The sequence below is a fragment of the Canis lupus genome, chromosome 36 (assembly GCF_048164855.1).
Source record: "Canis lupus baileyi chromosome 36, mCanLup2.hap1, whole genome shotgun sequence".
Lineage (NCBI taxonomy): Eukaryota > Metazoa > Chordata > Mammalia > Carnivora > Canidae > Canis > Canis lupus.
Window position 1 is genome coordinate 14,732,144 of NC_132873.1, and position 13,555 is coordinate 14,745,698.

The window sequence follows — 13,555 nt, forward strand, 5'->3', positions numbered from 1 at the left end:
CCAAACCCCAGATTTGCCAGCTACCTTACAAAGGCTTTTCCATTTTTTGAGAAGCCAGTTATAGTTTGTCATTTCTTGAAAGACGGGTTCGTGTTTAGGCAGGAATATTTTGGCAGGGGTTGGAGAATAGATCAAAACTCCAGAGGAGAACGAGAGAAGCACTGCCCAGAAGCTGGTCTTTCCTTGTGGCTTCCTATTTGTTCAGCCTTCGTTTTTGTCAGTCCTTGCACAAACAGACTGAATACCTGGATTATTCCCTCATCTGGACCCAAATACACATACATTACATACCCCTTTCTCACTAATCAGCCTGACACATTCCTTTGTTGGTAAATGGTTCCAAAACAAACACTGTCAGCGCACCTAATTAGCAGGTTTGCGGGCTGTGCTTGGCAGTCCTGTTACATCCTGTTCAACAATAGAGAACAACAGCCTTGGCGAGGCTGGGCTTAAGGGAGGGAATAGCTCCCCGCAATGCATATATGCTTTTTTTTAATGATATTTCCTTTCTGTGGCTTTTCTTGGGAAGCAGCCACTCAATGCATATTGTGATGAGGTGTGGCATTCCTGAAACAGCTAGAGGAAATTTGGAACTCCTCTTCCTAGGTACCTTTGCTGAGGAACCTTTAGTTTCCATCTGCTTACTGTTCTTTCCTCTGTCTGGTATTGACGAGGAGCAGAGTGAGGAACTTTCTCCGCATCTTCTAACACTGATGATAGAGGAGAAGACCCCTGCCTGTGTTCTGGAATCATAAATTAACAGAGATGGAAAGGCCTGTGGAGAACATTTGGACACTTGGGGGGTAGAAAAACTGAAGCCCCGCGTGCTCAAAGGTTTTGTCAGTGGCAGAAGCAGAGTGGCGACTTACCAAGATGCAATTCTGCTCTTAGGCTATCTGTCTGCCTGCTCTTCGATGTCTTTATTGTGTCAAGGTTTTCCTTGATTAAAAAACAAAAAACAAAAATCTCTAACACAGTGTTAGTTTTAAACTTTGGTCAAAGAGTAACTTGGTAAATAACATTTCACCTTGGCCTGGTGGCTCCTATATTCACATGTCAAAGTGTTTCAGAATGTCTGCTAACACAGACAAGACCTCTGTGAAACCCTCGTTTCACAGGGCTGACCTGACCCTCTATGCTATTAAGCCACTTTATAAATACATTGCATTTATAAATGCAGTCCTCCCTGGTAGGCTGCCATTGTTTTTTTGAAGCCATTTGGTCACTTGAATAGATGGTTGTCATCTCCACCTAGACACATTTCTTACCAGGCTTCTTGTTAGGTGTCTGGTTAATACTGTGTTATCATCTTATCTCTAAGCATTTCAGACAACCTAATTTTTTGTTGTTTGGCGGCAACAATGTTCATCGTTATTTAACTCATAACTTTCTAACTGATTTGCATTAGAGAAAATTTTTAAAGTACACAGAGAATATAAAGAAAATTTTCCATACATATGTATGCATGTTTACTTTTTAATAAGATTGGCAATATGTTGAATATATAGTTTTATATCCAGCTTTTTTATCACATATCAGAACCAAGTTCATAAACTTTTTTGATGGCTACTTTAACAGGAGAAAAAAATTTATTGATTCTAAAATCATTAAGATCTATCTAAAAATTAGAGGCAGACTAATCCACAGAAAGATCACTGGAGTAGAAATACAGAAGTCTAGATGTCATCCCTAACTCGTCCACTGATTTGCTGTGTGACCTTTGACAAGCCATCCCCCACCCCACCTCTGGATTTGCCTGCCTGGTATATAGCACTGTTTTAAGTTTATTGACAAAGAACATAGAACTTTACTTCATCCAGCTCCTTTGCTTATCATTTTGTACCAGTTTGTTTGATAGTTTGTCATGATGTTTTCAGCAAGGTTGACTATTTTTGATGCAATTTACTGGAAGGATTAAGATATAAATTCAAATTTTTATTCAGTCCACCATTTTTTTTAATTTATTTTTTATTGGTGTTCAATTTACTAACATACAGAATAACCCCCAGTGCCCGTCACCCATTCACTCCCACTCCCCGCCCTCCTCCCCTTCTACCATCCCTAGTTCGTTTCCCAGAGTTAGCAGTCTTTACGTTCTGTCTCCCTTTCTGATATTTCCCACACATTTCTTCTCCCTCCCCTTATATTCCCTTTCACTATTATTTATATTCCCCAAATGAATGAGAACATATAATGTTTGTCCTTCTCCGACTAACTTACTTCACTCAGCATAATACCCTCCAGTTCCATCCACGTTGAAGCAAATGGTGGGTATTTGTCATTTCTAATAGCTGAGTAATATTCCTGTCAGCTCTATGAGGAAATGGACTTTTTTCTATTTTACTCTCTGCTCAATTTTCTGCATTTAGAACAGCACATAGTAAATTTTCAACAAATAATGCATGAAGAGCTTATTTTTAGTTTTTCAAATCTGTGCTTTTCCACATATTTTCATTTATTGTAAATAACTTTTAAACGAATTTCAAGGAAACTATATATTTAAATGTAGACATTACCAAGCTATATGACTTTATTGAGTGATAGCTAACGTTCTATCATATGTTAGGCATAGATGTATTTTTCTGGCCCAAGGAAAACTTTCATATCAAAAACTTGAGTTTTGCCAAGCTACTCAGATAGTTTTAATTTTCAAAACATCTTTTTGGCCGTTTTTTAGAGTGTGTTTTTTTCTTTCCCTGTGGCACTGTAAATAAGTAACCTGAATACACAATAGGGAAGAGAGGAGTGTTTACCTTTCCATACAAAAAATGTTGACTCTTCAGCCTGAGCAGTATGTTCTGAAATGAACTATTTTATGCTTTAGAATTACAAAAGGTACAATAGGAACTTGGTTTTGTCAGCATGTGTGTTTTTGATATTGTGAGACTTTTTTCGCCTAATTATCGGAATACAGATAGCAAGATCTTGTTAAACTTATCTTTTAAAAATCATTTTTTTGGGACGTCTGGTGGCTCAGTGGTTGAGCGTCTGCCTTCAGCTCAGGGCATGATCCTGGAGTCCCGGGATAAAGTCCCACATCGGGCTCCTTGCAGGGAGCCTGCTTCTCCCTTTGTCTCTGTCTCTGCCTCTCTGTGTTTCTCATGAATAAATAAAATCTTTAAAAAAAAAATAAAAATCCCCTTTTTTTTTTGTTTTTATTTCAGCATCTAATGTATATTTTTTTTAAGACTGATTTATTTATTTATTCATTCATTCATGAGAGACACAGAGAGAAGCAGAGACATAGGCAGAGGGAGAAGCAAGCTCCATGCAGAAGGCCAATGTGGGACTCGATCCTGGGACTCCAGGATCACACCCTGGGCCGAAGGCAGGCACTAAACCGCTGAGCCACCCAGGGATCCCCTATTATCATGTCTTTATTAAACCTCTTCAGTATTCTGAATATTGAACCACTTGATGGTGCATCAGGGAACATTGGCTCTGTAGCTGTCATTAATAATCATCTGTTCAGTTCCTGATGCTTTCAAAGTATTTAAACTAGAGAAAAGGCTATCTCTATTGATGTTCATTCTCTACCACAGTCACCACTTGGACTCAATTATGTCTATGTAGCATAGAACTTGAGTAGAGTCATCTGCCTGTAACTCTCACCCCCTGACACATACCCCTTCCCTTCTTCCCTCCCCAGGGAGGCTGGCATCCCCACCCAATACCACAGCCATAGCTCCTGAGAGATGCCAGCTGTTGAATTCCAGTACAGTCCCCTTTCTGCCTCACCTTGTCCTCACAGCATCAGCCTGAAATTTGAGGGAACACACAAACTAACCTTAGGAGGGCAAAAGACTATACCACATACCCTTAACTTGTCTCACTTACTTCTGGTGATGGTGGTAGGGTTGGGGGGGAGAGGTTCTTAACAAAAATAATGGGAAGAATTTTATAAACTTTTGATGAGAAAACAGGAAAAGATAGCATGTGAAAAACAGAAATATGGGAATTTCCTTTTATAAAACCCAGAACATAATAGACTGCCTTGCAAGTCATGAACCAGTGGTTGATTCAAAGACTGCGTTGGAAACATTGGAAGCCACTAACTTGAGCTGACTTAACTTCAACTGAAAAAATCTAGTTTGGCCTTGAGAGGTAGGAAGCTGAAGTATCTAAAAGCCATTCTTTAAGAGGAGTTAACACTTTTTTTCTAGAAAGAATCCTTGATGGTGGAGAGAAAGGAAATTTAAATTAAAAGACTTAGCTGGAAAGCAACTTACATCGATTTGAAAGAAAAATTTCAGAATTGAGAATAAAAAGAGATAAGAAAATTTTCCTTGGCAGTGGGGAAGATGTGGGAGGATGGCAGGGCAGGGTAGAGGAGGGGATAGTGAGGCCTGAGGTAACACGGTTTTCATACAGTGCTTGAAAAAGGCACCAGCCAAGGGACCTCGGGATAGAAATGAATGTCAAAGCAGCAAGCAAGAAAGATGACTTGTCCTCCCTTCCGCTTCCCTGACAATGCAGTTAAGGTATCTTATTTAAAAGAGAGGAACCTAATCAGGGGAACCTTAATATTTAGAAAGTACCCAAGAGCAGTACGTAACCCTTCTCCCCACCTTGCCTAACCCTACCCCAACGTTTCATACTTCAGTTTTTCTCCCTGGGAGGTCTAGAGAGCTTGCCCCGGCCACACTCACAGAAATGAAAGAAAAGGCTTAGTTATTAGTTAGCATAGCACTTTGCTACCCAGACCTAAGCTAAAGGCTCCCTCCCATTGGCTTTCCCCAGTGAGCAAGTGTGTTATTGCCTTTGAGAGTTTCCTTTACTGATACACTGTCATCTAGCCTTCTCTACCCTGTTCCTGTCTTATGAATACACATGTTGAAAGACATAAAGTTTTCAGTGACTTTGAGGTCTTACACGTCTGCTCATGGCTTGTATACATAGGCAGCATAACTATTTCTGTTAGTATGATTATCAGTTCTATCCAGTTTTTACTAATATGCAGAGTAAAAACAAAAGTTCTAATAGTTTTCCCTGAATGAAAGGGACTACGAAAACATGCTTTGTTCTTCACATCTTCCTTTGTTCAATGATAATGTATACCATGCTTTAAGCATTATTGCAACTATTTCTCCAAGATAATGCATCCACAGTTCATGCAAAATAGGATAATTTTAACTACTAAAAGTGTGTACCTTACTAAACAATTTTATGTTTCCTAAAAACATGTAAACAATCAGTCTTAACAAATTCATACAATACCTTTATCACTATATAAAGATGAAAAACATATAAAGCCAGAATTACTCCTTGACCACCTGAGATGTTTACACAGGTGCATTTCACTTTAGATAAACCTTATAAATTATACTAGAAGTTTTTAAAATTAGTTAATTATATACATTTCAAAATTTTTTTATTTAACATTAAGATGGGTGGCAATAAACTCTCCTAACATACTCAATATAGAATTTGACCTCTAAGTTGTTTACATGAAGGGAGACTGTTTTTGTTAGATATAAAAATGTAGTATATACTACGCAGTACAGTGTTGGCATAGGGACAGATCAACAGAACACGATTTCAGAAAGTACAAAAATAAACTCAAGTAATATGGAATTTAGTACATGACAAAGGTGCACAGCAAATTAACAAAATAAAAGATGGAACATTCCTTAAGGAATGAAACTGGTAAGTAGACAGCCATTTGGAGAAAGAAAAATAATTCCGGATTTTACCATACTCTATATCTATGTCAAGATCAATTCCAGATGGATCAAATATTTTGATGTAAAAATAAAACCCATAATGTGCTAGAAGAAAAGATGAGTGAATATTTTTATAATCTTAAGTGGGGAAGGTCTTTCTAGCTTGACACAAACCCAGAAGCCATGGAAGCAAAATGCTTTTAAATATGTTTTTAAAAAGGTAAATGCTTAAAGTTCTGTAAAGACAAGTGCAAACAGGAAAGTTAGAGATTTTTAACACATTTAACAAAGTATTAATTTCCTGAGTATAAATTTTTTTTTAAACTCAGTAAGGAAAAGTCATTAGACAATGGGCAAAGGACATGAAGTAACCGACTGAAAAAATATGTAAATGGCCAATATCTGAACAGCTTAATATCACTTCTAATTAAAGAAAGTAAAATGAGGTTCTTACCTAGCAGCTATGAGAAAATATTAATAGATATGAAATGCAAATCCCAATATAAAAACATTAATACCACTTCTCATTTTCATTTTGCAAAGTCCATATTTTTGTTCTAAATGTTTACAACAGTCCTGTCTGATATTTCAGCCCTGCTCTCTTAGGAAACAACTGGCCTAGAGCAACAGTATTCAAAATGTTATATTCATCAGAATTCTCTGGAGGGCTTGTTCAAACACAGATTGCCAGGTCCCACCCTAGAATTTATGATGCAGTAAGTCTGGAGTGGCACCCAATAATTTTCATTTCTAACAAATTCTCTGATGATGCTGGTTTGGCTAGTCCAGGGACCACACTTTGAAAACCACTGGCCTAGAACACACTGAATATTAGAAAATTACGTGATATCATCTCATTTAAGAGAATTGTATTGGTGAGAGGAGACGAATTAGGGGAACAGTGTACAGTAATGACAAAACACTTTGGATCTTTGATTTGAAGGTCTTTCTCCTTCTGAATGTTTTGCATTTTTCTAATGTACCCATCCTTGAAAATATCTTATTTTGGCTCCATTAGGACTCTTAGTACTTTGAGGATCTGGTATGTAATATGTTAAATAGAAGTAAATCCCATTCAGAGTCTTAGGAATATATATCATCCTTATAAATTATTTCTTTTCAAGAGACCTACATCAAAAAAAAGGAGAGAGAGACAGACCTACGTCAAAAACCTTGACAGTTTGTCAGTTTTACATTAAAAAGGTGGACTGGTGAATCACTGGAAGTCCATGTGTAAGCTTTTTTTTAAATCTACATTAACCAAATATTATTATATTCACTACCTCTTAGATGTAGTAAGACACAGCTAAACATCTCTTGGACTCTTAGATGTACTGAACTAAATTTTTATAGAAAGCCACTGGTCTTATTTATGGTTCTCTAATGGCTACAACTATGATATATTCTAGCTTCTTCTGAAAATTATAGAAAAATTCTTAAATCTTCCTGCAGTTTCCTTACTTTTTCTAATATTAAACAAGATTTTTCCTAAAGTAACCCGAAGAAGAAATGGACATTTGTTGACAATTATATTAACTGTAAGGTGAACCATTAAAAAACAAACAACAACAACAACAAAAAAAACCTGAGAAGTGTCAGAAATACTAGTTTTTTCCTATCCTCAAATAACTATTTCACTTGGGTCAAACCTATTAAGATTTCATATACATACATAGAGTATTACTGAGAAGTTCTATCACCATCCACAAATTAGCAAGAAGCATTTATTAAGCATTGGCACTAAAGATAATGTGATTTACCATTCCCAATGGGATAGCAAAATTAACAAATGAATTAATTAACCCTTGTTTACATTCTCTTTCAAAGCCATGATTTTAAGTAAAGCTTTTGTCAAAGCTATTAACTGAGCTTGGTTTACAAACTAAAAGTGCAAGACTTGTGAAAGCCAAAGGCTTTGTGGTCTGCAATCAGGGAAAAACTCTTCCTTAATTAACTCTGAGGATTAAAAGGTAAATAAAAAGATCGCTGCAAGGCATACCAACTGTTCTTCCCATGATTTGAGTCTTAGCAGATATTTGGGCCTGTGCTAAATAACTTAAAGGACCACTAGGCTAGCAACAGGAGGAGAGCCAGACTTCAAGTCAGAAGACTGGAATCAAGGCCAGAGTCGATCACACACTTACTAGTTTGGGGACCGGAGAAGACACCAGTTACTTTATTACCTCATTTCATTTTATCCATATACTGAGTGACTACTTATTAGAAATGGGAAAGCAGGGACACCTGGGTGGCTCAGCGGTTGAGCAGCTGCCTTTGGCTCAGGGCGTGATCCCAGAGTACCGGGATCAAGTCCCACATCAGGTTCCCTGCATGCAGCCTCTTCTCCCTCTGCCTATATCTCTGCGTCTCTCTCTGTGTGTCTCTAATGAATAAATAAATAAAATCTAAAAAAGACTTTAAAAAAATGAAAGAAAAAATAAATTTAAAAAAATAAAGATATAATTTCTATAAAAACAGGAGAAAAGGCTATACAGATGTTGCCTAATTTAAATGTCCAATATTGATCTGCCTGTATTTGCATTTACCATTCAGAACTATTGGAATAGCTGAACACACCAGCACATATACACCTAAATCTGCCAGACATCTGGCCAAAGGAGCTAGACCTTTTCCAGTCTCATACAATTCCAGTCAAACCATACAGATATCTTTTGCCCCACTCCCACCCCCAACCAAAAAAAGAAGGAAAAAACCCACGATGAATAATCCCAAATGTAGTCTATTCCTCACTCTGCATGGAGCCACAGCAGTTCTGTAATCCAACATCTCCAGGCCCTTTGCTCTCTTTGTCCCCATTCCCTTTGCTTCCCCTGAGGGAGAAGAGAAGGGCATCTGCAGCGTGTGTGGATTTCTAGTAATCCTGGCTCAAGGCTTCACCGGAAGTGGTGCTCCAGGCAGAGGCTGTGAAACTTGGACTGTCCCCAGCCATCAGCACGTTACTGGAATTGTGTGAAACGTTTATTTTAACCCTCCTATTCCCCCACAAAAGAAAAAATCTGTTCAACTGTATCATAATTAACTCATTTTACCTTACAATGTTTAGTAGCATGTTCTGTGTGTTCTTCTAAGCAGCATACATACCTATATACATACATAGCACATGTGTACGTACGCAGGCATACACCTATGTGACTTCCTATACAAGCAAATTATAAGTTAGTGGCTTATATTCATTTACTCACACAATAACAAGAGAAAACACCAACCCAAAACATTAAAATAGCCAGGCCCCAATAACTACCTCCCTTAGCGAAGAGATTTCAATAATCATCTTGGTTTCTTGGAAAAACCAGTAATAGCTAGTGGCTCCGTGGGGCGCCTTACATAGTAGCCATACACCCGACCGCACTCGCATGCCGGCTCGCATGCACTTATTTCTGCACCCCACCCTAGTCGCTGTGGGCTCTGCAGAGTGGAAATCAGCCAAAGCTCTGCCCTACTCTGCAGGCCTGTCCTTCCACTTGTCAGAGATCCAGCCAAACTCAAGGCTGAATTTCAATCTAATGAAATATCTGAGGTCATTGCCTGCGCCAAAAATAAAAATGCAGCAGAAGAATCCAGCATGAACAGAGCAGCAGCATTTCAGTGACCTCAACTTGGGGCAGGGGCCTTTAGCAGCTTCCTGTGACCTGCATATGTGCAGCTAGAATCTGGAAGACACAGACAAAGCCATCGAGCCTGCCTCTAATTGGTCTCACATCATCAGCATTCCAGAACAGGAAACTGTCTACGGCCAGGAATTCTTGCCGCTTTGCCATAATATTTGAGAAGCAGACCTTTGCCCCTGCACATCTGTAGTTCTGTCTGTTTGCAGCAGGTCCATATGCTTGGTTTGGAGAGCGGAAATAAGACCATCGTGCCTGTGGCTATTAGATTTCTAGGGTGTGAACCTCCCTGTCACCTGCCAAAGGTCAGTAAGGTAATCGTTAGGTCAAAGACTGTTCCTAGAGTGTGTAGAGTCTCATTTAATGATGCCTTTACTAAAAGAATGAGATCTAGGTTGCCCCCGACTGGCTGAGCTCTGCCCCCGCCGCCAGCCATATAGGCAGGGGACTGGTACGTAGGCAAGCACATACTTTGCCCGACACACGTGGACAGTTCACGGCACTGCCCCCTGGAGTTTCCAAAGAAATAGAACTAGTCCATTCCTCATCTCACATCGTGTGGTATAGACAGGTGCCAATACGCATAGGGTTCACTCCTGTGCGGCTGTCCCAGTGGTTAAAACAAAAAAAATTCTTCACATAGGATGCCACCTCTAGCCAGTCCCCGTACCACCCCCAAAATAAAAAGCCAACAACACTGAACCATTCTGGGCTTTTTGGCGGGGAGGAGAAAGGGTGCTGATGAGGGGCTGGGGAAAATGCTTAGAAAGGAATCCTTACTATTGAAATGTTCTGAGAAAGAGGCAGAGTCAGCTCCTTTTGGCCAAATTCCTGATAACCAGAGCTGCATGTACTAGTCTGTAAGCTATTTCGTGGTTTGATTAATCAATGCAAATAAATAAAATTTAAAGTAATACTCTTCACTTTAAGGATCCTCCCATTCAGTCCTAGTTCGTCGGTTTGAGACATTCCAAGGAGCAGCCAGCAAGGTATTCCCACTCACCCATCCACAGACCTTGGGCTAGAAAATGTGGAAAGAGAAGGATAAAACCCAGAGTAGCCTTTCCCTGCCCCCTCACCCCTGCACAAAATCTGCAAGTTGGAAGGAACTTTAGATAATCCAGCCTCCCCTTTTACTTCTACTTCTGTGGAGAATGGGGGGTTCAGGGATGAAGTAACTCACCCACGATCCCGGGGACAATGGGGCCAACCTGGGCCAAGAACTCAATGCTCCTCACTCTAGTTGAGCCCTCCTCTCTGCAGTAATCAGCCTCGTTAATATTTTCTAGTCTCATTTCATGGTAGATGTTGCAGAAACCTAACTGCTTCACAGTTACATAAAAGCAATTTATTTTGTGGGACAAATACAAGTTTTTGGTTTAGATTTGCTAGTTGGCCTACACAGGACATGAAGAAGCAAAGACCACCACAGAAAACAGCCCAGATGTTCTTGGCCAAAGAGCATATACGCGCAACTGAGGGCCAACCACCAAGATGGCTTTTGAGGAAGACTAAAAAATCAGAGTGAATTGGTAGAAAGTTAAGGGTCTTAGTAGCAATGCACAGAATTGTGTCATAGGTATTGACTTCTTACCTGATGTTCTAAATTAATTTTAAAAACCACAGGATGGTTAATGCCAGCGAGTTTCGGCTATTTTAACCTAATGATGTATTGAAAGTATACATCTATGAAAATGAAATGCATCAGTAACACTATGTTGGACCTTATTGGTTGGTGTAAGCCAGCAGCTGACACTTGCAAATTCATCCTGGAGAGGGCACTGTTTAAGTGCCCCCTGGGTACTCCTTCTAGGATGCCTTCTCCAGGTAGATTATATGGCAGTGGTTTTCAACTGGGATGATCTCCCAGCCCCTTCCAGGGGACATCTGGACTTTTGGCAGTGTCCAGAGACACCGCTGGTTGTCACAACTTGGAGGGAAGGACTGTGCCCAGCATCCAATGGGTAGAGGCCAGGGATGCTGTGATCATCTTGCATGCATGGGGTAGCCCCCCACAACAGAGAACTATCTGGCCCCAAATGTCAGTAGTGCCCGGGCTGAGATCCCTGGATTCAGTGAAGCAATGAACGTTTTCAGGAAAACCCGATGGGATGGCTTTGGTCAGTAGCAATATGTGTCCCTGTGGTTGCATTCTCTGTGACACTAGAAAGGAGGACATGGTTCTTTGTTCTCGGAGATGCAGAGCAACAACCGAAAGGCAGTGGAACTGGGAGCTGGGAGCTCAGAAATGAAGATGAAACTGGCTGGCTTTCATTTGATTTATCACTCAGGAACACGGAAGGACATTTCTTTCATTATCTGCTGCAATTTTCTACATGGATGATTGCACTGATAGATTTCCCTTATATACAAGATGTGTTCCTGAAAAGTTGTTTGTAAAATCAAACTTTAAATACAGTCAGGAAATTCAGCAAACACTAAGGAGCCAGTGAACTCTTTTAAAGTGAAAGGTCCTTTTAAATAAAGCCCTTTCTCAAAGAGGAGCGAGGCTATAGGTTGCATTTTTTAATGTAAATGCTTTATTTTTCCCTGCACATTTTTCTTACAGAGCTCTGTAACGTTTATGTAAGAAATAGTTTCTTCTTCCTCCTTCCTTTCCCTGACATTCATTTCATTTAAAAAAAAAAAAATGAGGGGGAAAGTTAACAATGGAGTGTCTGAATTTGGGAAGGTCATTGATCAGTCTGTCCATTATAAAGTTCAAAAGATGGCTGCTGGCTTACAAATGGTTAGAAAATAGGACTTGGGTACATTCTGAAATCATTAATTTTTTATCTCAGACTTTTTTTTTTTTCTTCAGTTACTGACCTTTGGCTAGAAAGAGCAGGTGTACTCAGCCCCTCCGTCACCCCATGAGTGTTTGTCGCACCAGAAATACCCAGTAACACTCAGCCTCTTCACCGAAGCAGGGTGCGGGGGTGCCGGTATCAGCAGAGATAAGGGAGTGGTTCTGAAGGAACCCCATGGCTTTCTCCTTATCAATCGCTGCCCTAGGGCAACATCCCTGGTGTATAAATCACTAACTCAGCAGGGCACGGGGGGCAGGAAGGAGGAAATGTATCCGATAAGGCTACCATTAGTGTCACTTCAGTGATAGGAGGGTACAGAAGTGTGACCCAGCGACAAAGCCACTGCCCCGGGGCGGAGCCAGCCAGACCAGAGGCACACGGAGACCTGGGTCTAACCTTCATCCCACTGGAGGAGGGAGGGGCTAAGAGCCGGGAGATGCTAGAGAGGATCCCACCTCAACCGTCCAGGCCCGTGTGGCTCCAGCATCAAGGCAGGTAGTGGAGTCATCATGAAAGATGGCGTCACACACCTGCTCTTCCAGAGACGGTCACCCATTTTTGTCCCACAGAACCCCAGGAGTAGGAAGGAAGTCACTGTGAGCAGCACTTTACAAATGAGGAGACCAGAGCACCAGAAAAGGCGATGACTTGCCCCAGATAACTCTAAAAAAGGGTTGTGACTGGAGCATGAGTCTTCGGACTGGAAGCTTGCGCTTGCCTCCAGGACAGCACATTCCCCTCACTCAGATGACCCGACCTCAGGAGGCACCACGCCCAGGCTGTCAGGAGTCCTGGGTTCTAGTCTCACCTCTGTCTTCAACTCACTGTGTCCTCATGAGACAATCACTGCCCCTCTTAGAGTCTCAGTCGTCTTATGTCTGACATGAGGGGTTGATCAAGATGTCCTCAGGTCACCATGTGACATAGGTACAGTCAGGCTGCAGGAAGAGTTGTCAGAAGCCAGGAGGAGGCATCTGCTCACCCTGGGAGGATCAGTCTTGGCTGTATTATTGTGCCAGGAACTCTGTTTTATTTGTTATTCCCTTTGAGCCTCATAAGACCTTTATGAGGGACACGTTGATGGACACTCCATGCAGCAGATGAGGTGATGGAAGCTCAGAGAGGTGAAGTAGACTTGCTCCAGGTCACTGTCACAGTCTGCTCAGGCCGTCCTGCAAAATACCACAGACTAGGGGGTTCAAACAACAGATAATGATTTCTCACGGTTCTGGAAGCTGGGAGTCCCCAGATCAAGATCCAGCAGGGCTTGGTTTCCAGTGTGAGCTCCCCTCCTGGCTTGCAGATGGCCACCTTCTTGCTGTGCTCCTCACACAGCCTTTCCTCTGGGTACACACAGTCGAGGAGAAAGAGAGCTCTCTGGTTCTCTTATAAGGACACTAACCTGTCAGCTCAGGGCCCACCCTTAAGAACCTACTTAACCTTAATCACTTCCTAA

At 40.9% G+C, this 13,555-nt stretch overlaps 1 protein-coding gene and 1 long non-coding RNA gene across 13 annotated transcripts in view; one reads left to right on the top strand and one right to left on the bottom strand.

The window, feature by feature from the left end:
* Nucleotides 1-13,555, top strand: part of PLEKHM3 (pleckstrin homology domain containing M3) — a 178,235-nt gene that overhangs the window by 156,494 nt on the left and 8,186 nt on the right. The window lies entirely within an intron of this gene.
* Nucleotides 1-13,555, bottom strand: part of LOC140625401 (uncharacterized) — a 141,118-nt gene that overhangs the window by 104,214 nt on the left and 23,349 nt on the right. The window lies entirely within an intron of this gene.